The following is a 20,419-nucleotide window of genomic DNA, read 5'->3' as shown; positions in this document are numbered from 1 at the left end:
AAACAAAACAAAACAAAACAAAACAAAAAACTTACTATATAATCATTAAAACATGTATTATTTATATGATTATTGTTATCTCATAATTGAGTAAGGCTTCCTATTTCTTGTTATATCATAATTGCAGAAGGCTTCGTATTTCAACTTACCGTGGATGAGGATCGGTTGACTTTTAATTGAGTGTCTAGATTGCTTCTCAAGGGAATATGCTCAGCATATGCTTTGTCTAGGTGCTTATCAATGGTTGTAGTGAGTTTTTGGTTATATCATAATTGCTTAAGGCTTCCTATTTCAACTTAGGGTGGATGAGGATCGGTTGACTTTTATTATTTTTTTAATTGAGTGCCTAGATTGCTTCTCAAGGGAATATGCTCACCATATGCTTCGTCTAAGTGCTTATCAATGGTTGTAGTGGGTTATAGAGTTCGTTAGGTTGCAATGACTTTTAATAAATTAAAAAAAGAAAAATTGTGCCATGTGGCTCCCTGCCACCAATTTACTAATTCTCATTAGATGGGGAAATTAATACATAAGCAAATTTTATTTAGCAAAATGGTCCATTTTACAATAAGATGTGTAATGCTTTTTTTCAAGTTAAATTAGATTCATGCCAAGACGCTTGCCGCCCAAAAATTTCCTAGGGATTTAAGATCATTCCAATTCTAATAAATTCATATTCTAATTAGATTTGGAAACTAATATATAAGCAAATTTTATTTAGAAAAATGGTCAATTTTACAATAAGATCTATAATACCTTTTTATTCTCAAGTTAAAATTAATAAAAATGACAATTGCCCAATAATGTCCCACAAGATTTGTTAAGAATTTAAATAGGTAGGTTAGTACACAAGATTTGTTAAGAATTTAAATAAGTAGGTTAGTAAAATATCTAGAATGGTTCTCGGTCTGTAATTCCATTATTATTTAATCCTAGTAGGAGTTAGAGATTTTTACAAAAATCTGCAATACCTTCAAATAACATTTGAATCAGTGCAGGCATCTAACCATGTTCGAATTTGTGTTACCAGAACTTTTCAAAGGCCAAGTAAATAATTGAGCTGTAGATATGGAGTCACAAAAAGGCTTACTAAGTGCAACTATTGAACTGGATGGTGACAAGAGAATGAGGTTATAATACTTTGAAAAGAATGGGCATCATAATCATTGCATCTTTGGATCACACCTTATTGTGAAACCATTCCATCATTGCAATCGTTTAACCCACAGATTTAAAAGAACATTGTTCCCTTTTATCAAAAGGGATTTGACAAATATCTCCATTTTCAAAATATTATGATTCTAAATATTTATGGAAGGCGAGTACCAACAGTCAAAATAAAATGTACATATCCGTTTTTGTATAATCAAAATAAAATATATAAATTTGTCATTTTTTATATAGATAATTGATTGTATATTTCATATATAACAATCAAATTGGGTGGAGTAGGTCTAAAATTGCTTTAGTTTCGCATTTTCTTTTTCTCAGATGTAAAGAAATAAGTTGATTGTCCAAGAAATAGATTAAAAATTCAAAATTCCAAACACATCCAGTAAAAATGAAAAATTAAAAACTACCATTTACAAATCTCTAACAAATAATTAAATATTAAAATTTGCAATTAACATAAATTCAATAGTTTTAATTATAAAAAAAAATTAAAACATCATAAAAATACTCGAAAAATCCAATAAATACTATAAAGATTGAAACACAATCCAACCAACCTATTATCTAGAAATTTATGAAAAGCAGCTTGAAAATTATTACTATCAGATTGATGAGAAGTGTTTGTTTCCATCACCATCCCATAAAAACTAAATATGTGCAGCTTTCAATAAAAATACAAGTGAAGGTTTGTACTCAATATGAAAAATTAAGCAGACAACATAATTGATTTCAGGAGATTACCTCTAATGTCTAATCAATAACATATAGATATAATAATAATGATATCAAGATTTATGACTAAGATACTTGGAAATGTTTAAAAATTCTATAAATGTCTTTCATTTCCATGATGCAGTACGTGTTCAAATAAACACCATATCATATGAATAGAAATCTTGGGTACCTGCTAGCCCTTCCATCTGGCGTTATTGTTTCTGTTATATGGTTATACTTGCATGTAATAGTCAGAGACATTTCAATCAGGACCTTATCAGAATTTGGAATGTTGATAAACTTCTCTGCCATTTTCTTTGGGATCCCATTTGTAGAATGTTGTTTGTCACCCCCTCCCCCATGATGTCTGAGTACAGAGACTCTGAAGATCTCTACACGATTATTTCTGCTTACTCCACTTCAACAAACTGTAGACCAGTAGAAAAAGAGAAATCAATGGTGCAATCTATGAACAGCGGTGGGAAGATGAGTTGGGCTGGTGCAAAAAGTACATCATTGCAAGAGGATGATCAAGGTCCATTCTCAAAAAATAAGAATTGAAGAGTTGCCATGATGAAAAATACATGTATGGACTGAAAGGGCTAGGAGGAGTAAAATGAACTGTATGCTCAATACCCTAAACTCTCTGTTACATGAGGGTCTCAATTCAAAGGTAGTACTTGATAGATTGTTGTCTAGAATAGCAATTGAAGACACTAATATAGGCCATGAGCTAAGCAGATGAGCTTAAAATAGATTTTCATGACTGCACAGACGTGCTAGATTTAGATTGCAGAATTAATATATTCTTATCAAAGTTGATGTTCTAGATGTTCTAGGCACCGAATTGCTGAAGTATTTCTTTCTCAAGTGGACAAAGGAAGAATTGTTGATAAGGCCACGGATTATATCAAGACCCTCCTAACTTCCTTGAAATATTTGGAAGCCCAACAATCAGAATGTCTGAAAATTCTCTTGGTATTCACATCGTTTCTTTAGTTCCAGTAACATCATCACATCCAGGTCTATAGATTCTTGGATCCAAACTTTTTGGTGGCCAGGCTTTCATCACAATATGGGCCCCTGAGAAGACTGGTTTTCTGCCCAAATTATTTTCTATAATGGATGCCAATCAACCGGAGATTGTAAATTGCACCATAAATGTTGTTGGATCCAACATGGTGTATACCCTTTATGCTAAGGTAAGTAACAGTTCTGAACTTAACCATGGAAATACTTTACTGTCCTTTTACCAGCTACGATATTTGATACATTCTAGGAGCTATGTATACTGATAGTGTTATTTTCCATAAATTCCTAATCAGATTTTCTCTATTATATATAGAACTACATCCTGAAGTGTGCTTTCTTTGATTTTTTTTAGTCAAAAAACAATAACCAGCAAGTCACAGCCAAGGACTTGAGTTGTACCATAGATGAACTTAATACCACCATAGCTGGTCCTGAAGAACATACCTTACAAAAGGCTGGCAACAGATAATCTCTGTGGATATCCCAACCAGTGGATTTATGCTCTAAGAGCGATGATTTGTTTTTTTTTCTTTCATTTGTGCAATTTCTCTGCAAAATATATCCATTCCCAGGCTGGGATGCATACCTCAAACTACTTCTGACATTCGTTGCAGTTTTATGACACTTTGTGGCTGGGATGCATACCGATAAACTATAACCATTCCAAGGATGTGATGCATACTTCAAACTTCTGACAATGGTTTTCCTAAAAATCCAATGCAGTTTTATAATACTTTGTGGTAAGTAAATAGTGGGTTCGGAACTTCAAGCCCCTGTAAGAGCATGGATGCCTATTAGTCTAATAAGCAGAGAGTTACTGCAAATCTACATGAGAATCATTAATTTTTGTATTGATCAATTATCTGTGTACCTCAATGTGCTTTTCCACTGAGGTGAGAAAATATCTGAAAATTTGAACATAAATACAACATACAATCGTAGCATTATATATAAAAAACTACTTCACAGACTCAAACCAGATTGCTAGTAAAGCAGTTTAATGGACACTACTTTGGATCATCTATTTTGTAATTGGATACGCATTCAGAAAATATGTTAAGTTAATAAACAACATGGCACAATTATAAAATCCTGACACTAAGATTTTAAAATTTTCAGATAAACTATGACAATGAATAGAATGGTTTGACAATAAGATGTGATCCAAAGATTCAATAATTATGAAGTCCAATACTTTCAAAGTATTGTGACCTCAATCCTTCTACTATGATGTGCTTCCAATTCTGATTGTTGGGCTGGGTCTTGATGTAATCTATGGCCTCACCAACAATTTTTCCTTTGTCCACCTGAGAAACAAATACTTCAACAATTCAGTGTCTGCAATCAAAATCTAACATGTCTGTATAGACATAAAAATATATTTTATACTCAATTTCTTAGCTCATGGCCTGCATTAGTGTCTTGAACTTTTACGCCAGATAGAAATCATCAAGTACTACCTTTGGATTGAGACCCTCAAGTAATAGAGACTCTAGAGTATTGAGCATACAATTCATTTTACTCCTCCTAACCCTTTCAGTCCATACATGTGCTTTATGATCAAGGAAAATCTTCTTTGTTGAGGTTGGAGCTTGATCATCCTCCTGCAATCTTGGACTTATTGCACCAGTCCAGCTCCTCTTTCCCCCACTGGTCTAAAATTTCAATATTGACTGTTGGTTTTCCATTGGTGTCGAGTTTGTTGAAGTGAAATAAGCAGAAACAATCGTATAGAGATCTTCAGAGACTTTGTACTCAGACGTCATGGGGAAGGGGGCTATAGATAACATTCTCCAAAGGGGATCAAAAAGAAAATGACAGAGAAGTTTATCCGCATTCCAAATTCTGATAAAGTCCTGATTGAAATGTCTCTGACTGTTACATGGAAGTGTAGACATACATAAGAAACATTAAGGCCAGATGGAGATTGAAAGAGGTGCAGCTATGCAGGCCTTATCAATTGAATGCACTGAATCTATAATACATATCATTATAAAATTCCAAATTCATATATTTTGTTGTGATTATGCAGAAAGAGATATATGTACATTTCATTTTCTTTGGTGGTACTTCCCAATCCATGAATATTTAGACTCATAATCTTTTGCAAAATGGAGACACTCATCGGATCTCTTTTGATAGAAGCGAACACTAAGATTTTAAACTTTTCAAATAAACGATGACAATGAATAGAATAGTTTGACAATAAGGTGTGATCCAGAGATTCAATGATTATGATGCTCAATATTTTCAAAGTATTGTGACCTCAATCTCTTGTGAATATTTTCAATAGCTTAGTTCTGGTAACACAAATTCAAACATGGCATATTCAAATGTGAATTAAAGGTATTGAACATTTTGTCATATTTGGCAAACTCTCTGTGAGGTTAAATAATAATTGAAATAGACAAAGTTTTATTTTTAGAAATTGAAATAATGTAAGAATTTGGATTTAAGAGATCTGTGGTTTGTATCTTTTGAATCATTGACCGGAGAATCCACAGTATGAACATTTTTATACCAACGTTTCAAATCCCAAATGGGATCCATCATCAGGGTTTGAGAATGATGATAAAAGAAGAGCAGATTAGACAGAATAAATACTCATGAGGATAAATTTTAAGGAACAACACACTGTCGGCTAGAATCTTAATTTAATTTAATTTAATTTAATTTATATTTTATTTTTAATTTATTTTTATTTTTAATAAATTACTTTTATTTTATTAAAATTTTTGAAGAGTTAATATCTTGGTTTATAACCTATAGATTAAAAAGAAATTAGAACTAATACTAAAATTAGATAATAGATTGAACTAAAATATATTAATTTCCATATAAATTAATTTAATATATTAAACTAATTCATATTATTAATTATAAATAATAAATATTTATAATTAATATATTAATTAATAGTTATATAGAAATTGGATTTCAGAGATCTGTGGTTTGTGTTATTTGAATTTCTGGTCGGAGAACCCACAGTAATGGAGTTTTTACACCAACGTTTCGAATCCCAAATGGGATCCATCATCAGGGAAAAAAGAAAGATGAAGAGAAAGATGATAAAAAGAAGAGCCAGAGGGAGGAAATAAATACTCATGAGGGCAGAATAATAGAGGCAAAGCACAGGTCGGCTGGAAATAAATGATGAAAACTAATTTTAATTTTAATTTTATTTATTGATTTTGCTTTTAATAAATTAATCTTATTTATTTAATAACTTTTTAAGATAATCTTGAAAAAATATATATAATTATTATTATATATTATTATCATTATTATTATATATTATTATCATTATATATATTAGTATTACCTAGATACTAATATATATAATGATAATAATATATAATAATAATGATAATAATATATAATAATAATTATATATATTTTTTCAAGATTATCTTAAAAAGTTATTAAATAAATAAGATTAATTTATTAAAAGCAAAATCAATAAATAAAATTAAAATTAAAATTAGTTTTCATCATTTATTTCCAGCCGACCTGTGCTTTGCCTTTATTATTCTGCCCTCATGAGTATTTATTTCCTCCCTCTGGCTCTTCTTTTTATCATCTTTCTCTTCATCTTTCTTTTTTCCCTGATGATGGATCCCATTTGGGATTCGAAACGTTGGTGTAAAAACTCCATTACTGTGGGTTCTCCGACCAGAAATTCAAATATATAGAAATTATTATATTATAACAATAAAATGTTAATTATTAAGTTAAAAGAGCTATTTCTATAAAATAAAGGGATAATAAATTAATTCTTATAGAAATACTCGGGTAATATATCAATTTCTATATATAAATTAAATTAATATATTTGAACCAAATCATATTAACAATTATAAATAATTAATATTTATAATTAATTAATATATTAATTAATAGCTATATAGAAATTAATATATTAAAGTATTTTAATGTTAACAATTCTATTTATGATATAAATAAAAAGTACTGACCAATAATAATAGAATAGGAGAGGGATAACTTACCTGCTGAATGCTTACCTGGGGATGGGTTGACGCTTTTTGATTCCCCCCCCCTTAGACCGATAGTTAATACTATTGGCTCCCCAACCTATGAGCTCGCTAAATACGTTGCTAAAATTCTTAAACCCCTTGTCGGAAATACTGATTCCTTCATCAAAGACTCCCACGACTTTGTGAATCTTATTAAAAATGAAAGAATGGAACGTGATGACATCCTTGTAAGCTTTGACGTGGTTTCCTTATTCACGAAGATTCCTCTTGATGAAGCCATTCAGGTTATAAAAGATGTTACTGATCCAGGGACTGCAAAGCTAGCTGAAGTCTGCTTAAGGTCAACTGTGTTCACCTTCCAAGGAATATTTTATGAGCAGACTTCTGGTGTGGCAATGGGATCACCCCTCTCGCCAATCGTGGCCAACCTATACATGGAATACTTTGAGAAGAAGGCCCTGGAATCATATCCTTTAAAGCCAACCTGGTGGAAGCGTTTTGTAGATGATACCAATATAAAATGGACACATGGTAAAGCGGAACTTGACAAGTTTTTCATTCACCTAAATTCTATCTCTCCATAAATAAAATTCACAATGGAGCTTGAAGAAAACATGAACATCCCATTTTTGGACATTCTAATCATCAGAAAAGAGGATGGCTCTTTGGGCCATAAGGTTTTCAGGAAGTCAACCCACACAGAAAGTTACCTCCATGCGGATTCCCACCATCACCCAGCCCAAAAGTTTGGTGTTCTAAACACTCTTGCCATTAGAGCCCTTCGAATTTCGGACTCAGAGCATCTGAACGAAGAAAAGAGACATTTAGTTTTAACTTTTAAGAATATAGGCTACAAAGATCATGAGATTAAAAAAGCCATAGAAAAAGCTGAAAGAAAGTTGTTATCTCTCGAACCTAAGGATCAAGACCAACCTCAATGTGGTAAGGTTTTTCTACCTTATATCCATGGGGTTACAGACAAAATCGCTAAAATCCTAAGAAAGAAAAGCATTATAACTCATTTCTCAGCTCCTGGTACTATCAGGCAATGTTTGAAGTCTGTAAAAGATGATATTGACAAGCATCAACTTAAAGGAGTCTATAAAATAGACTGTTCTTGTGGAAAAAGCTACATAGGTGAAACAGGTCGCTCCCTCCAGACAAGGCATAGGAACATGGCGCTGACATCAGGAATGGAAGATCTCGGACCTCAGCCTTGGCAGAACACTCCTCGAAGACTAAGCACCACATCAACCTGGAAAACACATCAATTATCGCAAGGGAAGAGCAGCATCAGAGACGAAAGATCAAAGAAGCACTTGAAATTATTAAGCATCCTTGTAATCTGAACAGAGACAATGGTATGGAGATTAGCGGGAGCTGGCTTCCCTTGATCAGGGAAATCAAAAAGCGTCAACCCATCCCCAGGTAAGCATTCAGCAGGTAAGTTATCCCTCTCCTATTCTATTATTATTGGTCAGTACTTTTTATTTATATCATAAATAGAATTGTTAACATTAAAATACTTTAATATATTAATTTCTATATAGCTATTAATTAATATATTAATTAATTATAAATATTAATTATTTATAATTGATAATATGATTTGGTTCAAATATATTAATTTAATTTATATATAGAAATTGATATATTACCCGAGTATTTCTATAAGAATTAATTTATTATCCCTTTATTTTATAGAAATAGCTCTTTTAACTTAATAATTAACATTTTATTGCTATAATATAATAATTTCTATATAACTATTAATTAATATATTAATTAATTATAAATATTTATTATTTATAATTAATAATATGAATTAGTTTAATATATTAAATTAATTTAATGGAAATTAATATATTTTAGTTCAATCTATTATCTAATTTTAGTATTAGTTCTAATTCCTTTTTAATCTATAGGTTATAAACCAAGATATTAACTCTTCAAAAAATTTAATAAAATAAAAGTAATTTATTAAAAATAAAAATAAATTAAAAATTAAATTAAATTAAATTAAGATTCTAGCCGACAGTGTGTTGATCCTTAAAATTTATCCTCATGAGTATTTATTCTGTCTAATCTGCTATTCTTTTATCATCATTCTCAAACCCTGATGATGGATCCCATTTGGGATTTGAAACATTGGTATAAAAATGTTCATACTGTGGATTCTCCGGTCAATGATTCAAAAAAAAAAAAAATGTAATAAGTCAGTTTTGATGTTTAGAGAGGTGCATTCTATATTATAGTTCAATATAAAGGTGATGTGTGATTCTACCTATGTATATATATATATATTTTTTTAAACATGGAATTGGGAAATGACAGATCTCAGAAATTTTCCATAAACCAGAGTAGTATGAATTCAGTGAGAATTGAATGTAAACTTCTCCCCACATTCGAAAGAATGTGTAAAGCTATTCAAAGTAAGGAAAGCTGGATGGTGATGTAGAAAGAAGAGCAGAAAAAGTTGATATGGCCTGGATCAGCAGGTTGTCCGACGACAAGTCTGGCAACACTAACTGGTTTGTCTTGCAGGCTTTGGTGTTCCCCTCAAAACCCTTGTCTCTTCAGAGAGCATGATCCCCCACTGGTCTTAAATTGCAATATTCACTGTTGTTTTTCCATTAGTGTCGAGTTTTTTGAAGTGGAATAAGCAAAAACAATTGTATAGAGATCTTCAGAGTCTTTGTACTCAGACATCATGGGGAAGGGGGCTACAGACAACATTCTGCAAAGGGGATCAAAAAGAAAATGACAGAGATGTTTATCCGCATTCCAAATTCTGATAAAGTCCTGATTGAAATCTCTCTGATTGTTACATGGAAGTGTAGACATATATAAGGAACATTAAGGCTAGATGGAGATTGAAAGAGATGCAGCTATGCAGGACTTATCAATTGAATGCACTGAATCTATAATACATATCATTATAAAATTCCAAATTCATATATTTTGTTGTGATTATGCAGAAAGAGATATATGTACATTTCGTTTTCATTGTTGGTACTTCCCAATCCATGAATATTTAGACTCATAATCTTTCGCAAAATGGAGACACTCATCGGATCTCTTTTCATAGAAGCGAACACTAAGATTTTAAACTTTTCAAATAAACGATGACAATGAATAGAATGGTTTGACAATAAGGTGTGATCCAAAGATTCAATGATTATGATGCCCAATATTTTCAAAGTATTGTGACCTCAATCTCTTGTCAATATTTTCAATAGCTCAGTTCTAGTAACACAAATTCAAACATGGCATATTCAAATGTGAATTAAAGGTATTGAAATTTTTTTCATATTTAGCAAACTCTCTGCTAGGTTAAATGATAATTGAAATAGACACGGTTTTATTTTTAGAAATTGAAATAACGTAAGAAGTCAGTTTTGATGTTTAGAGAGGTGCATTCTATATTATTGTTCAATATAAAGGTGATGTGTGATTCTATCTATATATATATATATATATATATATATAAACATGGAATTGGGAAATGACAGATCTTGGAAATTTTTCATAAACCATAGTAGTATGAATTTAGTGAGCATTGAAAGTAAACTTCTCCCCACATTCAAAAAAATGTGTATATATCTATATATATATATATATATAAACATGGAATTGGGAAATGACAGATCTTGGAAATTTTTCATAAACCATAGTAGTATGAATTTAGTGAGCATTGAAAGTAAACTTCTCCCCACATTCGAAAAAATGTGTAAAGCTATTCAAAGTGAGGAAAGTTGGATGGTGATGTAGAAAGAAGAGCAGAAAAAGTTGCTATGGCCTGGATCAGCAGGCTGTCCGACGACAAGTTTGGCAACACTAACTGGTCTGTCTTGCAGGCTTTGGTGTTCCCCTCAAAACCCTTGTCTCTTCAGAGAGCACGATTGGTTCCAAAGAATGATAGGTCTCTGTTGCAAAAGAATGGGACCGTCAATGTTTTTCTTATTAAAAACAAAGGTTCCAAAGTAATTGTAACTGCTTTTCTTTTAATGAAAGTGTATGTTTTTTTCTTTCTGGAAAATTAAAAAAAAATTCTTTATAGAAAAAAATGAGTGATGCACTCTAGCTCTCCTAGACCTCAGGCACAGATCTAGAACTATTTTCCTGAGCTCAAAAACATACATATTCTCGCTAGTGCATAATCATACGTCTCACCAAGTCTGCGCCCTTAAAGTGACTCCTTAAAACCAAGTCAAATTGTCTTATTGAGCTCAAGTCTCACTATCATGAACTCAAGTGAACTGTCTCTTGAACTCGAGTCAAACTGCCTTACTGAATTCAAGTCAAATTTACAGAATTTGTATTTATTTTACAATAGTTTTGATGGAAGGTTAATATTTTGATTTTCTAGGGTTAGGACTTGTATTTATGTGCAGATACAATCACCATGGTCTAGATATTTAGCACTATGAAGGTTCAAGACTAACTGAAGAAGGTGAGCTTCATAAAACTTCCGCTTGAAAATTTGGAGTCAAGAATGAAAAGTTCTGCCAATGGGGTTTTGGTTGAAAAATTGAAGATGACAGAATGTCAGACACCCACAAAATTTTAGTTTCCCTTAAGACATGAGTAAGGGATTGGGGCCATGTTAAAATCTTAGATAATTTTGATGATAGTATATGTCGCTCAAGATAACTAAGCCACAAAAAACAACTCATGCTCTGCATTTCGCCCTTTGAGGGCCACTTTTCTTGTGATGTTGGACTTTGGAAAAGGATGAGGGATGTACAGAGCAAAGTTGTTCAGCTTTGGTAGAAAATGGGAAGACAAACTGTCAGAGTTAGAAGCTACAAGCATTGCACCTCATATCATGGTAGTTCAATGAGGGCATGGGTCGAGGTAAAAGTGTGTATTTTAGTTTACACATAATCCTCATTCACTGCCCAAGCTGTAAAACATTGACATCTCACTTCTCTCTGTGCAGAAACTCTAAACTACCCAGCTGGTAGGCAATTCTAAAAGTATGCACTGCAAAATTCTTGGGCATTGAACATTCATACACATTTCACATTCTAACATACAAAACGTATGACCATAACTTTCAAAACTGGTTACAAGGGCAATACCAGGAAATAAGAGGAAACAGGTAATAATGGTTTGACAATAAGGTGTGATCCAAAGATTCAATGATTATGATGCCCAATATTTTCAAAGTATTGTGATCTCAGTCTATTGTAAATATTTTCAATAGCTCAGTTCTGGTAACACAAATTCAAACCTGGCATATTTAAATGTGAATTAAAGGTATTGGACATTTTTTCATATTTGGCAAATTCTCTGCTAGGTTAAATAATAACTGAAATAGACACAGTTTTATTTTTAGAAATTGAAATAACGTAAGAAGTCAGTTTTGATGTTTGGAGAGGTGCATTCTATATTGTAGTTCAGTATAAAGGTGATGTGTGATTATATCTATGTTTTTTTAAACATGGAATTGGGAGATGATAGATCTCGGAAATTTTTCATAAACCAGAATAGTATGAATTCAGTGAGCATTGAAAGTAAACTACTCCCCACATTCAAAAGAACGTGTAAAGATATTCAAAGTAAGGAAAGTTGGATGGTGATGTAGAAAGAAGAGTAGAAGAAGTTGCTATGGCCTGGATCAGCAGGCTGTCCGGCGACAAGTCTGGCAACACTAACTGGTCTGTCTTGCAGGCTTTGGTGTTCCCCTCAAAACCCTTGTCTCTTTAGAGAGCATGATCAGTTCCAAAGAATGATAGGTCTCTGTTTCAAAAGAATGGGACAATCAATATTTTTCTTATTAAAAACAGAGGTTCCAAAGTAATTGTAACTGCTTCTCTTTTAATGAAAGTGTATGTTTTTTCTTTCTGGAAAATTAAAAAAAAAATTCTTTATAGAAAAAAAAAGTGATGCACTCTAGCTCTCCTGGACCTCAGGCACAGATCTAGAACTATTTTCCCGAGCTCAAAAACATATAAATTCTCGGTAGTGCATAATCATATGTCTCACCAAGTCTTCGCCCTTAAACTGACTCCTTAAAACCAAGTCGAATTGTCTCATTGAACTCAAGTCTCACTATCATGAACTCAAGTGAACTGTCTCTTGAACTTGAGTCAAACTGCCTTACTGAAATGAAGCCAAACTTACAGAATTTTTATTTATGTTACAACAGTTCAAACATGGCATATTCAAATGTGAATTAAAGGTATTGAACATTTTGTCATATTTGGAAAACTCTCTGCTAGGCTAAATAATAATTGAAATAGACAATTTTATTTTTAGAAATTGAAATAATGTAAGAAGTTAGTTTTGATGTTTAGAGAGGTGCATTCTATATTATAGTTCAATATAGAGGTGATGTGTGATTCTATATATATATATATATATATGCTTTTTTAAACATGGAATTGGGTAATGACAGATCTCGGAAATTTTTCATAAACCAAAGTAATATGAATTCAGTGAGCATTGAAAGTAAACTGCTCCCCACATTCGAAAGAACGTGTAAAGCTATTCAAAGTAAGGAAAGTTGGATGGTGATGTAGAAAGAAGAGCAGAAGAAGTTGCTATGCCCTGGATCAACAGGTTGTCTAGCAACAAGTTTGGAAACACTACCTGGTCTATCTTGCAGGCTTTGGTGTTCCCCTCAAAACCCTTGTTTCTTCAGAGAGCATGATCGGTTCCAAAGAATGATAGGTCTCTGTTGCAAAAGAATGGGACAGTCAATGTTTTTCTTATTAAAAACAGAGGTTCCAAAGTAATTGTAACTGCTTTTCTTTTAATGAAAGTGTATGTTTTTTTCTTTCTGGAAAATTAAAAAAAAATATCTTTATAGAAAAAAAAAAAGTGATGCACTCTAGCTCTCCTAGACCTCAGGCACAGATCTAGAACTATTTTCCTGAGCTCAAAAACATACAAATTCTCGCTAGTGCATAATCATATGTCTCACCAAGTCTACGCCCTTAAACTGACTCCTTAAAACCAAGTCGAATTGTCTCATTGAACTCAAGTCTCACTATCTTGAACTCAAGTGAACTGTCTCTTGAACTCGAGTCAAACTGCCTTACTGAAATGAAGTCAAACTTACAGAATTTGTATTTATGTTACAGCAGTTCAAACATGGCATATTCAAATGTGAATTAAAGGTATTGAACATTTTGTCATATTTGGAAAACTCTCTTCTAGGTTAAATAATAATTGAAATAGACATAGTTTTATTTTTAGAAACTGAAATAACATAAGAAATCAGTTTTGATGTTTAGAGAGGTGCATTCTATATTATAGTTCAATATAAAGGTGATGTGTGATTCTATCTATGTATATATATGTCTTTTTAAACATGGAATTGGGAAATGACAGATCTCAGAAATTTTTCATAAACCAGAGTAGTATGAATTCAGTCAGCATTGAAAGTAATTTTCTCCCCACATTCGAAAGAACGCGTAAAGCTATTCAAAGTAAGGAAAGTTGGATGGTGATGTAGAAAAAAGAGCAGAAGAAGTTGCTATGGCCTGGATCAGCAGGGTGTCCGACGACAAGTCTGGCAACACTAACTAGTCTGTCTTGCAGGCTTCAGTGTTCCCCTCAAAACCTAAACAAACACATACCATTAGAGATCCATCACTAATATAGAATCCGTAGTTGATTGAAAACTTGCTCCTCTGATGTCTCTTCATTTCTACATTCTGCATTTAGTAATTGGAATGATTAATCTAAAGCATACACAGTTTTCATCATCACCGGAGCATTGAATCATGACACATCTTCCAAAAATACAATAATACCTGAAGAAGCTTATTCCATCTAATACGTCTAACAACTCGACTAAGCACTCACTTGCTGAAATCGTCGCTCAAACGCAGCATCTTTCTCCACATACTTCCAGTACTCTTCCAGAGTAGTTGCTCCAATGCACCTAAGTTGGCCCTGAGCAAGCATCAGTTTAAATAAATTGGCAGCATCCATTGATCCCTTAGTACGCCCTGGAAACAAAACAAAATTCAGTTCGACATGATTACTTCACAACCAAAGCTTAAAACCAATCACTTAAAAGGACCTTTAATCAATCAAGGCTAATAACATATATAATATTTGCTAGATCAAAAAATTGAATCGTAGGTAACCGAGATAGGTTTCTCTTATCGGCACCTAGAACCAAATGTATTTCGTCAATAAAGAGAATAAGTTTTCCTTGAGCTTCTTCTACCTCTTTTAATACATATTTAAGTCGCTCTTTGAATTCGCCTCTGTATTTGGCACCAGCCACTATAGCTCCCATATCCAAGGCTATCAATCTCACTTCTAGCAAATTGTTGTTTAAAACCATTTGAAAAACAAAATGAATTAGCAGCTCTACCAAGCTTGCATTCTGAAGATAATCCCGCCCAACACACTGCACCAGTGTGGACCCAAAAAAGTCCCCAAATCTGGGGAAGGCAACCAACAAACCAAAATTTGCAAATAATATATATTTGTGTGCTTGCGAAAGAGCTTACCTTGGTACATCCCCTCGAACAATTCTTTGTGCCAGCCCTTCCACCACAGTAGTCTTTCCAACACCAGGCTCTCCAATGAGCACAGGATTGTTCTTGGTCCTCTGAGAAAAAATTATAACTACTCTTTGAATTTCTTCATCTCTACCAATGACAGGATCAAGCTTCCCAACATCTTCAACCAAATCGTGGCCATATGTTTTCAAGGCCTGATAATTAGTATCACCAGAAGCAGTATCTACCTTTTTTCCCTCTCCTCTAAGCTTCTCCACTTTAGATTTCACTCTCTCTATCCTCACACCTACCTCTGTAAAGTAATCTGAAAACTGGGAGTGTTTTAGCACTCCAAGAATAAGATGATCTACTCCCAAATGTGTGTCCCCCTTGCTCTTTGTAAATACCGAGCACGGTTGATGCAGTATCTTATTTCAATGTTAGGATGAATATTGTCGGGGGCAGGATCTTGGGATGGGAGTTTCTTCAAGGCCTGGGATGGGAGTTTATTCAGGGCCTGTCGAAGGACTCTCTGTACTGCTTCCACATTTTCCTCTCCAGTTGTAGTAGCAGATGAAATCACTTGATTGAGAATACCCCCTTCATCCTCGGTAAGAGCTATGGCCAAATGTACAGGAGTGTACTTGGCGTGACCAGATTCTGTAGCAATCTTTCTAACCGCGGCTAGAGCCTCATTTGTTTTGTGTGTAAATTTCTCGGGATTCATTTTATATTGCGCTCTGTGAAATCGGTTTTGTGCGGTATTATGAAGATCCTTTTCTCTTCCTTGCACCTACAACATCATAAGCCACAAATTGATCAGCATCACAAACAGGTTGTGATATCCCCATCCTAGAGTGGGACGCCTATAGACGCGGCCTGCTCAGGGAGATTTGAAGCAGCAAAAAAAACTGTGCGGAAAGAATATAAGAAACTAACTTAAACTATATCCAACGGTCTGGAACGTTTCAATCGTCTAAAATCTGATCGAATGGCTCAAACAAGTACATGGTGGCAATTTGGGGAGTTGATTGAAAACTTGCTCCTCAGATGTATCTTCATTTCTACATTCTGCATTCATAACTTGGAACGATTAATCTAAAGCATACACAGTTTCCATCATCACCGGAGCATTGAATCATGATGCATCTTCCAAAAATAAAATAATACCCGAAGAAGCTTATTCCATCTAATACGTTTAACAATTTGACTAAGCACTCACTTGCTGGAATCGTCACTCAAACGCAACATATTTCTCCACATACTTCTGGTACTCTTCGAGAGTAGTTGCTGCAATGCACCTAAGTTGGCCCCGAGCAAGCATCGGTTTAAATAAATTGGCAGCATCCATTGATCCATCAATACGCCCTGGAAACAAAACAAAATTCAGTTCGACACGATTACTTCACAACCAAACCTTAAAACCAATCACTTAAAAGGACCTTTAATCAATCAAGGCTAATAACATATATAATATTTGCTAGATCAAAAAATTGAATCATAGGTAACCAAGATAGGTTTCTCTTACCGGCACCCAGAACCAAATGTATTTCGTCAATAAAGAGAATAAGTTTTCCTTGATCTTCTTCTACCTATTTCATTACAGATTTAAGTCCCTCTTCGAATTCGCCTCAGTATTTGGCACCAACCACTATAGCTCCCATATCCAAGGCTATCAATCTCACTTCTAGCAAATTGTTGTTTAAAACCATTTGAAAAACAAAATAAATTAGCGGCTCTACCAAGCTTGCATTCTGAAGATAATCGCGCCCAAAAAAATCCCCAAATTTGGGGAAGGAAACCTACAAACCAAAATTTTCAAACACTATATATTTGTGTGCTTGCAAAAGAGCTTACCTTGGTACATCCCCTCGAACAATTCTTTGTGCCAGCCCTTCCACCACAGCAATCTTTCCAACACCAGGCTCTCCAATGAGCACAGGATTGTTCTTGATCCTCTGAGACAAAATTATAACTACTCTCTGAATTTCTTCATCTCTACCAATGATAGGATCAAGCTTCCCAGCATCTTCAACCAAATCGCAGCCATATGTTTTCAAGGCCTGAAAATTAGTATCACCAGACACAGTATCTACCTTTTTGCCCTCTCCTCTGAGCTTCTCCACTTCAGATTTCACTCTCTCTATCCTCACACCTGCCTCTGTAAAGCAATCTAAAACCTAGGAGTGTTTTAGCACTCCAAGAATAAAATGATCTACTGCCAAATGTGTGTCCCCCTTGCTCTTTTGTAAATACCGAGCACGGTTGATGCATTATCTTATTTTAATGTTAGGAGGAATACTGTCGGGGGGCAGGATCTTGGGATGGGAGTTTTTTCAGGGTCTGTCGAAGGACTCTCTGTACTGCTTCCACAGTTTCCTCTCCAGCTGTAGCAGCAGATGAAATCGCTTGATGGAGAATACCCCCTTTGTCCTCGGTAAGAGCTATGGTCAAATGTACAGGAGTGTACTTGGCGTGACCAGATTCTGTAGCGATCTCTCCAGTCGTGGCTACAGCCTCATTTGTTTTGTGTGTAAATTTCTCGGGATTCATTTTATATTGCGCTCTGTGAAATCGGTTTTGTGCGGTATTATGGAGATCCTTTTCTCTTCCTTGCACCTACAGCATCATCAGCCAGAAATTGATCAGCATTACAAACAGGTTGTGATATCCCCATCCTAGAGTGGGATGCCTAGAGACACGGCCTGCTCGGGGAGATTTGAAGCAGCAAAAAAAACTGTGCGGAAAAAATATAAGAAACTAACTTAAACTATATCCAACGGTCTGGAACGTTTCAATCATCTAACATCTGATCGAATGGCTCAAACAAGTACACGGTGGCAATTGGGGGAGTTGATTTCAAAGGGGAACGCCTTACAGCGTAAATATTACAGTGTAAGAAGCGCCATGTGAAGGGAAAAGGAGGCCAAATCATCACTGTCTGCAAGTGGTTCAATTTAAACAAACAAAACAGAAATATTTAAAATTTAGAAAGGAAAAAAAAACGACATGCAAGGCAGTTCCAAACAAGAAACCTCAGACAGTAAAACATTTTAAATTTAACAAAAAAAAAAAACAAAACAATGATGTGCAAGGCAATTCCAAAAAAAGAAAAAAAGAAAACAACAACGTGCACGGCAGGTCCAAATGGAAACCTCCAATGGTCACAGAATTCAGTCAAAATTACGCAAATCAACATTGTCAACATTGTTTGATAATCAAATTTGGTGTCACAATCTTAGAACCCGCTGCGTCGATCCACAAAAGTTGTTGATTAATAGAAGGTTATGGATTTTAAGAAAAGTTGCATTATTCGTCCAGTGATGATCATGTGGGGCTCTGTGTAAACTATACATGCGTGCGGAAAAAAATTTCTATAACATTTGAGCATCCCAAAACGGGTATCTTTGGGTCCACAACATATTTTGAGCATCTAACGGGTGTGATTTATGGGATGAATTTGAATGGCCAAGAGTGAAACCAAATCTTTATGACCGTTATATTCGGAAAACAAAATAATATAATTGAAGTCAAAATGGATTGTAAATTTCAAGCACCAACGGTTATGACCGACTTATCAAATCATTTTGAATGACTAAGGACCCATCCCTATGAGCGTTGCATTTGACAAACTTCCGGAAATATATCCTTGCAAATTGCCAAACTTGAATTACTAAGAACACTTTAACTAGATAGGGATTTCAAGAAAAAGAAAATGAGAGTTCTAATTGATTTAAAGTTTTGATTTAGTTTAATTTCGAATATTTGAATTCGTTCAAAACAACTAAACAAATTCAATTTGAAAAATTTCCCAAAAATAAAGTATATTTGACACATGTTGTAATACAAACAGGACATACTGCAAAATGTCGTAGAAGACCGCTGGCACACGACATCAACTAGTTGAAAATTGAAGCTTCTATGTCCCCCTTACGGCGTATAGAAAACACTTGTGAATACCAAGGAGGTTTCCTATCCCTCCTGTTTCGACATCAACCGAACCCTCCGGCCACCCGTCTCTTATCTTTAACCATGAAACTAACTCGTGCCTTGCAAAACACAAGTAATTTGAGTGTAGTATAAACTGGTCATTCGTTAATGTTGGGGTTAATAGCAGAGGGTTGCCACTTCTATACAAGTCCGTGTAAGATAGGGGAGGTGGGTGTAAGGAGTGCACCCTTTGCTACCACTATTACCGGCTCTTTTAAGTTTTCAATGCGAGTAGTGTCTATATATATCTTTTTGTTGCTTCTGTGTACGTAACGATTTGCATTGTCACTGGTATTTGTTGGAAAGAAAGAGGAGCCAAAACAAAAATTTCACACCCAAAACACATGAACTGCGGCTCTTTTATTGATCACACAAAACTTGATAATTACAATGAACCTAGTGAGGGATATTTTAATGTTTCCAACTAGTGACTTGCCTAAACTAACTTGACATGCAACCACACACTAAATGCGTCTATCATATAGTTCGACTTGACTCAACACTCAGTGAACTGACTCTAATTTTATATTATTCTCCATGCAAGAGTAATTAGCTATTTTAACACTCCCACTTAATTACGACCACTAAACTAATACATGTCTCATAACAACTCAAACATGTACTAGTTTATGTCTGAGCTAGGATTACTACACCCAAGTTTCTTCAATGAAACTCAAACACGTGTTTTGCTAATGGCTTAATATATATATCAGCCAATTGATCACTAGATTTACAAGGCATCAAATGAACTTCTCTATTACTCACAAGTTCTATAATAAAGTGATACCTAGTACCAGTATGCTTCCTCTTCTGATGAAACATACTATTCTTGTACAATGCAATCACTCAGGCATTGTCACAATATATTGTTGTTTCTCCTTGGGTCGATCAAATACTCTTCTTAACCACACTACTTGACATGTTTCTGATGTTGCTGCTACCTATTCTACTTCTGCTGATGAAAGTGTCACAAGAGGTTGATTTTTAGATTCCCATGAAATAAAACCTAAACCAAGATGGAAATCAGAACCGGAAGTGCTCATCCTA

At 34.1% G+C, this 20,419-nt stretch overlaps 2 pseudogenes; both read right to left on the bottom strand.

Moving 5' to 3' along the window:
- Positions 1-14,449: 14,449 nt before the first annotated feature.
- LOC149212017 (chaperone protein ClpB1-like) lies at positions 14,450-16,109 on the bottom strand (annotated as a pseudogene).
- A 483-nt stretch (positions 16,110-16,592) lies between these two features.
- On the bottom strand, positions 16,593-17,935 carry LOC149212016 (chaperone protein ClpB1 pseudogene; annotated as a pseudogene).
- Between the last annotated feature and the right edge of the window lie 2,484 nt (positions 17,936-20,419).

The sequence above is a fragment of the Pinus tabuliformis genome, chromosome 1_1, assembly GCF_031772625.1.
Source record: "Pinus tabuliformis cultivar Carrire ecotype Pingquan chromosome 1_1, CPIR1, whole genome shotgun sequence".
In the NCBI taxonomy this organism is placed as follows: Eukaryota; Viridiplantae; Streptophyta; class Pinopsida; order Pinales; family Pinaceae; genus Pinus; species Pinus tabuliformis.
This window is presented reverse-complemented; position numbering and strand designations above follow the sequence as displayed.